Source organism: Mustela lutreola, chromosome 1, assembly GCF_030435805.1.
Source record: "Mustela lutreola isolate mMusLut2 chromosome 1, mMusLut2.pri, whole genome shotgun sequence".
In the NCBI taxonomy this organism is placed as follows: domain Eukaryota; kingdom Metazoa; phylum Chordata; class Mammalia; order Carnivora; family Mustelidae; genus Mustela; species Mustela lutreola.
In genome coordinates, this window is record NC_081290.1 from 112,507,072 (window position 1) to 112,521,487 (window position 14,416).

Below are 14,416 nucleotides of genomic sequence, written 5' to 3' on the forward strand. Positions count from 1 at the left end.
ATAGGAAAACCAACTCCATTTCTTGAATGAGTTTATTCTGCCAGTGTGTTAGAACAATGTTGATAAGTTTTACTACTAGAAATAGAAATTACCCATACAAAGCTTCTCTATTTATTTTTTGGAACCACTAGAATGCCTCAAAATACACCACTGTTTTCCAAACTGTGTTAAATTCTGGAGTATTCATGCTTATGAAGAGGTTAACACAGAACAGGGTTCCATAAGCAAATAAATGTGAGAAATATTTTTTTTGGATGAAGTTAAATAGGTTTATTCATTGCAAAATTCTCAGATTTTTTAATATGCTAATCATATTATGCCTAAGAAAGATGTTGCCTGTAGCTCTTCTGCAGACCCCTTTTCCCAAGGAGTGCTATTCACATCTTGAGCAGCATGAATGCTGCTTTACTCTGTCTTAAGGCTCCATATTGAGATATTTTCTCAAGTCTGAGACTGCTGAAATCCATGTGAACTACATTATTTGAACTCTTTTGTATGCGTGCATTTAATCAAATTGTTAGTGATGGATGTCAGTATCACCCACCTGTCACACGTCACTGAGTCCCAATGAGTCCCGATAGTCTTGGCTCTGAGGCTTCTCCCAGTTCTGTACTCTGCTCTTCCCTTGCCTTCTACTTGATCTAAATCACAGTGGCTGCAAACATATCCCAGTTAGTCTCCATGGCTCCCATTGTTTCGCTTTTCTAGTCCGTCCTCCATATTACCACAAATGCAATCTTTCTGAAACTCAGATCTCTGCACAGAGTGCCTCCCTCCCTGCTAAACTGTTATAATGGCTTGTGAGATAAAGTAAAGATCCTTTACGGTACCTTGTGCCATCATGTGAATCTGCTAGGACTGTCAATACATAGTACCACAGACTGGGTGGCTTAACCGTAGAGATCTCTTTGCTCACAGTTCTGGAAACTACAAGTGTGAGGTCAAGGTGCCAACAGTGTTGGCTCCTCCCAGAACCTCTCTCCTGGGCCTGTGGATGGTTGATTTCTCCATGTCTTTGCACGTTCTTCCCTCTGTAAGTGCAGGCCCAGATTTCTCTTCCTGTAGACACACCAGTAATGTTGGATTAAAGGCACTCTAAAGACCTTATTTTAACTTCGTCACCTCTTTCAAGGCCTTGTCTCCAAATGAAGTCCCATTCTGAGGTCCTGATGTGAGGGCTTCGACATGTGAACAATTCAGCCCATGACAACCATATTTCATAGTTTACACATTCAACCTATGTTTCCAGCTCCAACCAGAGAGAATGTTTCCATTTTCATCACACTAGATTAGCAACTCTTTGATGTCTGTGCTTTCCAGCTGTTGTTCGCAATGAAGGATTTCACCCTTCTCTTACTTCTGTTCATTATTTGTAAACATTCATTTATTTAACAATATTTAGTAAGCATTTAGTCTGTGCTTGGGACAGTTTTAGGTATTGGGTATGTAGCTCAAATCAAAACAGTTAATCACCTGCCTTTGTGAAGTTTATGTTCAGGTGGGCAAGGGCAAACTCAAAATCAAATAGATGATAATCACGACCAGAGCAGATGGTAAGCGCGATGAAGAGAAGTAAAGCAGGAAAAGAGGGTATGTTGTCCTGGGGGAGGGTGGTCAGGGAACTTCTTTGGGAGATGTTCACAGTTGAGGAAACATGAAGGCAGGGAAGGGGGACTCGGGCAGAGGGAGCTGTACCTGCCACAGGTAACAATACTCAGAAGCAGGCATGCACTGGCCCTCCCAGGCAGTTGGACCAGGACACTGTAGGTCTAACAGCTTTGGTTCTTAGCTTGAGAAGAGAACCTCTGAGTGTTTTCAGCAGAACAATTCATGATCTGACTTCTGTGTTAACAGAATCATGACTTGTGTTGAGAATAGATCAAAGGTAGAAGCACAAAACCCAGTTATGAGGCTGAGTCTATGAGAGATGTTAGACTTGCATGGATTAGGAGCAGCAAAGGGGGTGCATCCTGGCTCCTGGATGCAGCAATTCTCCTTACTTGTGGGGGAGAGGAGAGGGAGATGTTCCAAGGCCCCCAGTGGATGCCTGAAACCACAGATAGGACCAACTCATTATAGGCTGTTTTTTTCTGTCTATATCTGTAATAAAGTTTAATTTCTAAATTAGGCACAGTAAGAGATTAACAACAATAATGATAAAATAGAACAATTATAACAATATACTGTAAGAAATGTTAGTGCATGTGGTCTCTCTCTCAAAATATCTTACTGTTTTTTACCCCTCCTCTTCTTCTCATGATGCTGTGAGATGATAAAATGCCTGCATGATGAAGTGAATGGCGCAGGCATTGTGATAATCATAGTGTTAGCCCACCCTTGACTTTTCTTGTGATAAGTCAGGAGGAGGCTCATCTGCTTCTGGACCTTAGCTGACCGTGGCTAACTGAAACCCCCGAAAGCAAAATGGCTGGCAAGAGGGGGACTACTGTATCTTTAAGAGGTAATAGCTTTTGTTGAGAGATTGGATGTGAGATGTGAAAGAGAGAAAAGAAAGAATGATTCAAGAGGCTTGAACTTTTTGAAGAATTTGTTTCAAATGTCCTAAGTGAAGTCATTCCTGCCTCTTTCTGGGTCTCCAGAAAGATAGGCATCCCTTTCTCAATCCTTTCAGAGCAGTGTGTCCATTCTCTTAATGCAGGGCTTGTCTCAGTTGAATTATGTTCCCTTGTTGTAATGTCTGTGTTTCATGCCAGCCAGTTCTTTGGAATCAATTTTGCCTAATTCAATTTTGCTTAACTTTATAGCATTCATGCTTTGCACAATGCCTAGAACATCATAGATGTTTAATAAATTTTATTGAATTAAAGCTGTTATAAAAAATTCTCAGTGAAGTTTATTAAAATGCTATATATATATATTAATCTTTCCTCTCAGAGCATATCTAAAGAGATTTTTTCTTTGTCTTATATGGGTTCTCCAGGAAATAGACTCTGAGATGAGGACGTACAGGCAGGCAACATACTGAACATACTCTTAGGAATAATACCCATGCAGGCCATAGGATTTGGCAGGTATGAGAAATTGAGCTGCAGGACAAGTATGACTGAAAATGGCCCCATAGGGAGCTCTGGAGCTCGAATGGCCCTTCAGAGTTGTCCCACATAGACTAATCAATGGATGTGGGCCCTTGCTTGACTCCCAGCTCCCACCAGCTTGTGTGAACTGGGTCAAGTCAGCTCTCCTCAACTGAGGGCAATTCCAGGAGAAAGACACAGAGCTCTCTCATAGGCAACACTCCCAAAAGCGGGGTCAGTCCCGGAAAGGGATCTCATTGGCATACCCCTACATTCACTGTAGTCATTTACCACAAATCTTGGAGACTTTATTTTATTAATTATGAAGCCAAATGATATTTTTAAACATTTTGTAAAGAAACAAGAGACCAATTGTTTTGGTCAAATATTTAAATGAATCAAAAGTTAGCTTCTAACTATAATCAAAAGAGGTACAAGAATATAAGAGTATATCTTTATCTTTCATTGCTCTGTTTATTAATATCAATTATAATGAATATTTTAAATCACCAATTTATATTCCATACTAAATTGGCTTGCCTAAAAGCTGAAGTTGAAGGACTGTAGAGTTCCAAATGAAGAACCTCTTATTGTGCCAATTCCATGTATATATATGTGTGTGTGTGTGTATGTATATATATATATATATAGTATCATAGCATATGTATGGTGTGTTTTTATGTATATATGTATGGTGCATGTGTATGTATGTATTAGAGACACTCTATATATGTCTCTATTCTTCACATAAAAACTAAATACATGTAAGAATCCCATCTTTCTTTGAATGTATTTTATATAAACTTTGCTGAATGTAATTTGGTATTTTCAAATAATAAGAAAACAAACTCGGTAAGAGATTAATTTGCCCATAGCCCTTTTTCATCTTCATGCAATAAGATTGAAGAACAGTTTGCCTGTATTTCTATACTTTGCTGAACTCATATGTGTCTGTGGCCAAAGAAGGCCGTCCAATATGTAAAGATTTGACTACATAGATTTATATCATGCTTAATTTAAAAAGAAAAAAAAAAAAGAGGTTAAATTTCAGTTCTCTTTGTTAAGACTGATTTCTACTAAACAAGTTCTTGCCAATATTCCACAAAGCTTGACAATTTCCTAGTTTCAAGTAAGCCCTGTTTCAAGTAAGCCTGTGGGGCTTTGCCCAGTGATATATGACAGATGGCCATCACATAAACTGCAATTAAAGTTTAAATTTGTCCCAGGCAAAGATAACTATGATGCTAAGGTTAAATAAATGCAATTATGTCTCACCTAATTAGATTTATACTCATGTGTACAGTGGAGGGGCTCAACGTTCTTTCACAAAAAAAGAAAGCTCTATTTTCAGAAGCTGATCAGGCAGGAATGAATACTGGCTGAGTGTTTGCTTATAATACATCATTTATTCAGCTATATAAAATATAAAGATAAGTTTGTGACACAATCAAGGTAGAAGAGCAAACAAGGAAATATGGAAGTTAGAATTTAGCCAGGCCTAGGCTGAGACCATGACGTGCCTGCTTTAGAATGTCACACATTTACTAGAGGATTGTGTTGGCGTCCTGCGTGGGTGCTGTGGATTCCGCTGCAGAGCGAGGAGTTGCTTCTGAGAGATCTCAAGTCTATCCCCCAGTGGAGCCTTTATGGCAATATGGCTACCAGTTTCATTGGGTTGTTTCTTCTGGTATCCCTTGTTATAAAGCCAGTAGGAAATTTCCTAGTGTTCAGGTAGGAATCATTCAGGCAAAACGTTAGCAAACACTGTCATTCTTCGGGCAATGTCTTACTTTTGATAGGGCTGCTATTTTGATGTTGTCATTCTTGGTGATGTGGTTGTAGTTGTTTGTGGGGAGGGATACAATGTCAGTAGCATAGTGGAATGGTTAGAGCACAGGGTTTGGAGCCAGGCCGACTTGTGTCCATATCCTAGTTCCATCACTTACTAATATGACCTTGGTCATGTGGCTTAACCCCTCTGAGCCTTAGTTTCATCAACCGTGAAATGAAAATGATAGGGTTATTTTAAGATTAAATTGGATAAACTTGTAAAGCCTATGGCATAGTGCCAGACACAAAACAAATGCTCAGTGGATGATAATAGATAGGTGTTCATAACAACAGAGATTATGATTTAAACTTTATTTGTACATTTTGAAAACTTATCCATACTGAGTTAACATTTCTTTTCCTTTTTTTTATTTCTTTTTTTTTTTTTTTTCTCCCCCTGAGTTAACATTAAAAACTTAAAAAGGCTCTTCTTGTTTTACAACTTCATGTCCCAGGTCTTGGCTTTCAATCCTAGAAGATGAAATTCTCTGCCAGTTCACATACAATTAGATTGTAATTTTCCCCCCATGCCCGAGGATGGAGCAGCACTCCGTATGGTCACCGTTCTCCTATGATTCAGGAGTCAGAGTGGATTTATGTGCACAGGGAATCCATCTTCCTGGGAATGGCAGGATAGTTCCTATGGATTTTTCTTCTTTATTCTGTGTGCAAACCAATAAATCACAAATGCCACCGGCTACAGATTGGAATATGATAGCTCCTGAGAAGAATGGAGGAGGATCAAGGTGGCCTTCTCTGCTCACCTTTCACTGCTCACTCGTCCTTTTCCCTGGGATTAGAACCACCTTGTGACCACCTGTGGGTTTGCACCAAAGCTTATTCTCATTTGTGAGTCTGTAGTGTCTCTCTCATACTATCCAGAATAGCAGTGTCTAGAGACACATAATGCCAGCCACCTATGTCATTTAAACTTTTCTAATAGCCAACCTTAAAAAAGGAAAAGGAAACAGGCAAAATTAATTTTAGTAATATATTTTTTAATCCAGTATATCTCAACTATCATTCCAACAAAGTAACCAATATAAACACGTATTAATGAAATATTTTATGTTCTTTTTTTCATGGTTATCTTTGAGATCTGATGTGTTTACACCTATAGTACTTGTCCATTAAGACTAGCCACAGCTCGGTTGCTTGATAGCCCATGTGGCCAGTACTGGACTTTAGAATTAATGATTAGAATGGTGGCACTGTTTCAACCACTTCATTTCTCAACTCATTCTCAACTCACATGGTTACAGTTTTTTTCCCTTTAATGACAACTCTTAGAAATTACTCTCTCAGCAAATTTCAAGTACATAACACAATGTGATTCACTGTAGTCACCGTCCTGCAGAAAACTATCCCCAGAACTTATCCATTCAGTAACAAAGTTTATACCCTTTGACCAACTTACATAGATTAGCTCCTCATTCCTTGCAACAATTCCATGTGATGGATGCGATAATCACTATTATACAGATGGGAAAACTGACAATAAAGGGAGATTAAAAGTCCTGCCTGAGTTTACAGCTGGTATATGGAGAAGCTAGTTTGACCAACAAGAGAGTCCGTGCTTCTAACAAATTCTCTGGGTATGAGAGGAAAAGCAGTGTTTGTGTTTATGTCAGGTGGTCATTCACAAAATTATCTTACTTTCCAGAGGCATAATGTTATAAACTCACTTTTATTTTGTGCAAAAGTATCAGAAGGCCTTGGGTTCCTGCCTCTCCCCTGTCGCTTGGTCTGCTCCAACCTCATCAGCTTCCTTGTTTCCAGAATGCAGTACACTCATTTCAAATAGAGGCTATTTGTAATACCTGTTCCTTCCCACCCACAATATTCTTTCCCAACTCTTAAATGTGGCTCAGGCTCACTCTCGTCTTTCATTCAGGTTTCTGCTGAAGTGTCACCTCTTCAGTGGGGTCAACCCTGACCGATTTACCTAAAGCCCACTGACCCCAACCCTGTCACTCTCTTAACCCCAAACCTGCTTTCGTTTTTCTTGAGAGCATTTCTCTTCATCATTACTTGTTTCTTTTTATGTTGACTGTCTCTACCACCAGAATATAAGCTTCACAAGATCAGGCACCTTATTTTCCTTATCATGATTCCCTCAGTGCCTAAAAATAGTGGGTTTTGTTTTTGTTTTTGTTTTTTTAAAGATTTTTATTTATTTATTTGACAAAAGAGATCACGAGTAGGCAGAGAGGCAGGTGGAGGCGGGGGGCGGGGCGGGGAGCAGGCTCCCTACTGAGCAGAGAACCCAATGTGGGGCTCGATCCCAGGACCCTAGGATCATGACCGGAGCCAAAGGCAAAGGCTTTAACCCACTGAGCCACCCAGACACCCCTAAAAATGGTGTTTTGCACATGGTTAGTGCTAAGGAGCTGAAGACATAAATAAATGGAATGAAACGGAATTAAACTGAAAGCATATGATGGGACAAAGTGATGATGTTATTCAATGCTAATGATATGTTATTTAAGTAAAAATGTTTTCTCACCCTAGTAATTCAAGGACATAAAGTAAAGTGGTTTCTTCTGTGCTCCACCCCACCTTGAAACCTCCAGTACATTTTTGTACTTATTTTCTTCATAACATTTATCAACTTCTCACCTACTATGTATTTGCTTATTTATTATGATCATGAGTTGTAGCCCATCTCCCCCACCCCCTGAGAAAGTGAGATCCACGTGGGCAAAGATTTTTGTTTTTTTTTTTGTTTACTGACGAATGCAAAATGTCTACAGTGATGGCTGGTATATTTTGGACCTCAATAAGTCTCTTAAAGGAATTAATTAATTAAATTTCTGTTGTAGGGCAATAGTATCTTCAATTAAATAGATGTAATCTTGTGAATTATTATATATAGAAGTCATTGCTCGTGGCTTTATGTTTCTTTTCCATTCCCTACCTTTCTACGGGGCAGAAAACAAGATTAAATTATACAAAATTACAATGATTTGACCATATAATACATTTATTTAACCAGGTGCTCTGAAAGATTTAGGTTATACCATGACAGAGTGTGGCAGCCTAACAGCAAATATCTTGGTAGAGTTCGGCCAGTTTACCAGCACGCCAGAATAAATGGCCTGTTTACTAACATGCATTTCTGAGCTATGGTTTGATCCCTGTGCAACCATTTAAGCCCCTGATAAGCCAATTATAACTTACAGAGGCAAGATTTTGTATTAGATAAGATTAACTGCACAATTGAGATCTTTTTAGATAGTAAGACAGACATCTTTAACCATAGCTTTCTTCCTGTTTCATGTAAATCTCAACTGTTATATTAAATAGTTGATTACGTGGTTCCTATTTCAAGATTAAAAACCATAAGACATACCTGTTTGCATCAGTCTGTATTTTTCCAAACATATTTTCTATTGTATTTGAACAGAAATTCCTAAGATCCACAGAGTTCCCACAAATCTATCGATATTTATAGCTCATGTTTATTCTGAGAGGTAGACAACCAATTGATAGAACACTGTCTCATAAGTTATATTTTAGGAGAAATCAGCTATCTGTGTGTTATAAGCATGGCTGCTAACCCACTGGACTAAAATGTGTCATTAAAATAATGTTTTATGCTGGATGAAAAGGGAAGTTTACGGCTAAACTGCTTATTTGCAAAAAAAGCTTGTCTGCAATCATTGCATTCATTTCTTTATACTCCAAGGAAAGAGCCTTAACTTTTTGATATGTCAGGTTCCTCATCTATAAAGTTGGCATGTTTCTTATTATTTTTCCCTAAGACATACCTTAAAAAATATTGTGATGGCATATAATCATTTTTTTTCTAAAACTAAAGATGCAATGTGAATAGAAGAGTGGCTTGTATGGGTTTTTTCTTCCTCTTCTCTGTAATGGATGTCATTTACAGTCCTAGCTCTAAAATATTTATTTTTTTAAAAAACCCTTTAGGAAAACTGAATACAAATATGTTTGTCCTATAAATGCCCCAAAGCCAAGAAATAAAGAATAGCTTTAAATGTGTTTCCTTCTGCAGGGACTTCTTTCACTCAGGATTTCTCCGTTTAAATGACCTCTGTGCCATAAGGGATAGCCATCCCTAAGTGAAACTGAAGACTTTGCCAAGATAATCTTTCTGCTGATTTCCTTAAAGATCATTCCAATCTCTATTCCTGGATATAAACTGTGATATTATTGGAATTGTCCGCCATAAATTCCTAAGAGTGGTCAAAAACATTACTTTTTAACAATGTTGAAAGAGGTTGTAAATAAAGCTCCGATATAAACCCTCAATCTTATGAGGTCGATTCTATTATTATCCTTATTTTGCAAACTGAAACAGAAGCAGGAAACTTGGTAACTTAAGAACAGGGAACTTCGGTAACTTGGCCAAGTCACTTGTTTAGGGAATGGTAACGCTGAATTTTAAACAAACTTGTGACAATTCTTCACTTTTCAGCCTAATTATAGAGGGAGCTTCATGTAGTTCATTTTTGCTGTTTGGTTGGTTGGGTTTTGTTTGTTTTGTTTTATCTTTTAGAATATTTGAGGAGAAAGGACAAGTAAAAAAGAGAACCCCATCCAACATTGTGTCCCTTAACATTTAATGATCACTGTAAGAGTTGCTGAATTAAAAAAATAATGATGATTTTTAAAATTCCAGCCAAGATAAGATCATCTATTCCTGGAAAAGGAAACCATAGCAAACTTTTTAGAGTTCTGTGGCGTTAAGGTAGGCATTTTTTACTTTTAATAAGTACCCAAGGTTCAGAAGACTAATCTAGACCTCTCAAAGGATGTCATACTGGTCAGTTCACAGCAGTTATTTCCCGTTAAGGGGCAGAGTTGGTGATTTAAGCATAAGTGGTACTCTACTGTGACAACATAATTAGCACCTTTTATCATTAGTAGAAGAAAGATACTTCTTTTCCTTCTAAAAATGCAAGTATTGTGACTATATTTTACCACAGAATTGTTTTATTCACCAGAGGAGCGCTTTGAAAATACATTAAGACTAGTTTTTAAAAAGTTTTAAAAAGTGTTCTTCCACCCCTCTGTTCATTGAACAAGTAAAAGAACTAATCAAAAATTTGGAAATGTGAAAATGTGAGTCACAGTAAAGCAGTTGTGTTTGTTCACTGCAAGGACAGACCCATGTCAGAAAGTCCAGAAGATGGTTAGAAAGCCTAGCAGATAACTGCACCACGAACCTCTTCTAAAGATAGAAATTCCCTAGATCAAAAGCACACATTGTCAAGACCAGCTCAGTTTGGGAGGCAAGAAGCTTAATTCCGATACTTGGAGTGTGGTATCTTGGTAGCAATAAGTAAATGAATAAAGTAATTTATTTATTTAATTAAATCTCAGTACAACCAGGAACTCTGTAAAAGTTCGACAGCTACACGGATTTGGGGCTCGGTAGAGTGGTCTCTGAATGAGGACAGTTATTGAGGGCTTTTAGGTAATAACACTGCCCTCATAAGGGTTTTTATGTGTATTCTTTTATTTGATCTTCACAATAACCCTATGCAATAAATACTATAATTGTCCTCCTGTTAGGGATGAAGAAACAAAAGCCTCCAAACCTCCATAAGTACAAGACCAGGATTAAAGTCAGGCAGGTAGATCCAGGCTCCACACTCATAACCACTGTGCTGCATAATTGTCCCAAAGGCATGAGGGTCCTAATCCCTGGAACCTACAAATCTTACCTCACATAGAAAAAGGACCTTTCACAGATGTGCTTAACAACCCTGAGATGGAGAGACACTCTGGTTTATCCAGGTGGCCCCTAAATGTCATCACAAATGTCCCTATAGAGAAAGACAGAGAGAGATTTGACACACACAGAAGAGGAGGAGGCCATGGGACTAGAGAAGCAGAGATTGGAGGGATGGAGCTACAAGCCAGAGAATGCTGGCAGCCACCAGAATCTAGAAGCAACAAGCTGTGAATTCTCCCAGAGAATTTATGGAGAGGGTAGGGCCTTACTGACCCCTTGATTCTGTATTGCCAGTGAAACTGTTGGCCTCCAGACTATGGGAAAATAAATTTCTGGTGTTTTAAGCCATTACGTTTCATGGAAATTTCTTTAAGAAACAAATACAACCTCTATGTAGACCCACAAAATGCGGTAGCCTGCTTGTTAATGGCTGATGAACTTGAACAAGTAAGTTAACTCTTGGGGTTTTAGGTGCATTATCTGTAAAGGAAGAGGGCTGACCTGTGCAATTTCAAAGAGTTTTATAGTTACCACAAGAGAAATTGTTCCCAGACCTTCGGTAAAAGGGCTTGCCAGATTATTTTGGAAATTGATTCTAATTCAGCATTTATTAAAGTTCTCCTGTGTACTAAGCACCAAACAACCCTAAAGAAATTTTAAACTGAAGAAATTTAGCATTCAGTTCACTGGGACTAGTAATACTATCTTTTTAAAGTGACGCTTAGCAGTGATATGATACCCGATAGAAAGCTGGCCATAACTATGCAGATACAAAACACACACCATTCCAGAAAGCTCCTTGCAGTGAACTCCAGGTTGGCATGCAGATGGATTGTATCTTGAATGCTAACTCCTGCTTAGTTCTAGCCTCCCTGGGCTCTGTGCTGGGGAGGCTGAAAGTGAAGCTAGTTCCAGACTCCATAGAAAAGAATTTAATGTCTTTCTACTTGGACACATACGTTACAGAGGAAGGCGGTGGTGCCGAACGTTTGCTCTTCCTTCTCTAAAGAACAAGAGCTGAGAAGAAATCATAACCACTCTGGACAGGTTCCTTCCTACCTGAAAGAGCTTCAGGGTTTTGTTTATGTAGCAACCGTAGCAATGAAGACACTGGTTCAGAAAAGAATGTGAGGACATATTTATCCTATGTAATCATCAAAAGTTAATGGAAATAATGATGAAGTGTCTTCATTTCATTTCACTTCATTTCAAAAGAAAACTTTTGGTTCTCCTGACTCATGTGCTAATAGTTCCCATTTATTTAAAAGAGAATCATATCTATTTATTTAATATTATGAAATCCCAATGTTTATTGCCTAACATTCTTGCCTGAAAGTAGGCAAGGGAAGATAAATTAATAATTATAAAATGTGAATTCAGAAAATGTTATATATGCAATCCTACTAACAGAAACAGATTTGCCCACCAAGCTGTCTTTTTCGGTTAAACATCTGAGAGTCAGACAAGAGCAGAGCTGTGGGGAGAAATCCAGAGGGTTTTCTCTGAAGTAAGAGGCCACAAGAAACACTAAGATAACTTTGACACACTCAGCACTGAATTTGCTAGATCAATGTCTCAAGATGGCAATCCACAGGCTTCTTGGTCTAGCCCTCGAAATGCTGGCCCACACAAGAATTCTTGATAAAGTTTTAAGCAATTAACAACCTATGCAATTAGAAAAAAAATCACATAATAATTCACATTACCAGCTTCTGTTAGCAATCAGATATGGAGTCTGCAGGCCACTGAGTCTGCATTCTTATAGGACAACATATAGCTTATTGCTGAGCAGCAAGAGGAAAAAAAAAGTATATTGGTTTTGTATTCTTGTCTATATTAAAATTTAGAAATGAAAAATAGACCAGGTGGGCATCATGTTTCAAGAAAAAAAATTATGGTGCCTAATTTTCTATCATTTGTGTTACCTAAATGGTCCCTAGATACATGTGAAATTTCAGCTGCTGTGCTAGACAATGTCAGCTGTCAGCCTGTACAAAAACTTTTCTGCTGCTGACACTCGGAAATACCAGTAGAGGGACCATCAAAAACCAGGGGGTAAGAACCACACTGCTGAGAAGCAGGTTTGCTTGGTTCCCACAAGCTCTCAAAACCTCCCTCCTGCTGCCTATAGTATCTAGCCCAGTGCCATGTACAACATAGGTGTTCCATAAATAATCAGTCATTAAGTGGCTCTAAGATTTAAGCACTGTGCATAAAACACACCTGTGGGACTTTTTACAAGCACAGCTTCCCAGGGCCCAATCTGAGTATGAAATCTGCCTTTTTATCACGCACAGCATGATAGTCCTTAGATTTCTCTTTGTGAAACATCCTCTTCAATAATTAGCCCTTCTACATTCACAATTGTTTTGTCTCACTTGATTATGTTTATTTTGACTGGTAACGATAATACCTAATATCTGTATAGTATGATACATTTGCTACCGTGGTGGGGAAAGGTGAGGTGAGTACTATCTGTTGGGCACATATATCCCAGGCATGATGTTAGAATTTTATAGGCACTTCTTCTGATGTAACCCTATAAAATAGTTACTATTCGTGTGCCCATTTTTCAGCTGAAGAAACAAAGGCAGGGAGAAGTTAAACAGTATGCTCAAGGTCACACAGATAGATGAGTGCTAGAGTCAGGCCTGAACCCAGTTATCTCTCTGCAAAGACCCTGCTTTTAGCTACAATGTTATCTTGCCTCCCAGAACTTCCAGATTTTCACAGTGACCTGCAATAAAAAATGTATTTGTATCACTTCTTCTTACACATAGAAATACACACAGATATGTGTGTATGTTTGTGTGTGTATATATATTATATATAAATATAATCTATATATACACATAGAGATATGTCTACATAGATATATATATCTATATATACATAGATATACATATATACATGTGTATCAGTGTGTATATTTAATATATAATACACACATATACATATACACACATACATTGTATATATACACTCAATACTCTATATGATCCCTCTTGGCATTTTCTGTTCATTCAATTTCATATTTTTTAATGTTGCTTTTTAACCACTAAATTGATTTCATAATCATCTAAAAGGTCATGACACACAGTTTGAAAAACATAGCAATAAACTTTAACTTCCAAAAGAACAGTAAGGAATATTAGATCCTCTAGTTTATAGACCATATGGCCAAAATCTGTAAGAGAATGATATCTGAAAATTGACTCCTGTGTGCAATCATCTTTCATTCCAGAACTCTCTGAGTATTAATAATAGAAATCATTATAATAATTTATTATATGTTTTGTGCTTTATAATCTTCCAAAGCCTTTTCAGATCCAACATCTCTTTTAATATTCACCAAGCCTTATGAGAGCTAAAAAAAAAAAAAAAAAAAACCCAACATTAATAATATAATATGCCTTTTATCTTATTATTCTGTGGAGTTTAAGGATTTTCATTTCCACCAGGACAGCCTATCGAATTGAAGGATACCCACTGGAGAGTTCTTGGCTTCATGGTGTCGGTCTATGACATTGCTAAGATTTGGTCTTTTAAAAAATACTGTATTCTAATAAATCTTTCTGCACAATGAAGTAGCATTGCTGAGGAAATAAACATTTTTAATAAATATAAATCATTCTAGAAAACTCAGAGTAAGAACATATTCGTTATCTTTTTCAAAGAAAAATAATATCAGCAACCTTCCTGCTCAGACACAATAGACCTTCGGCTGATATTTTTTGGGGGGGGTTCCATCCATAATCAGTAGGGCTTATAGGTGCTTGGGTGGGAGCCTGATGCATTATACACAAAACACATATATTCCTCGATTCCAGGCATCCTCGACTTTCCA

The 14,416-nt window shown here is 37.8% G+C and overlaps 1 protein-coding gene across 2 annotated transcripts in view; it reads left to right on the forward strand.

Annotated features, from left to right (window-relative positions):
* The window catches only part of UNC5C (unc-5 netrin receptor C), a 369,403-nt gene that overhangs the window by 248,958 nt on the left and 106,029 nt on the right, over nucleotides 1-14,416 (forward strand). The window lies entirely within an intron of this gene.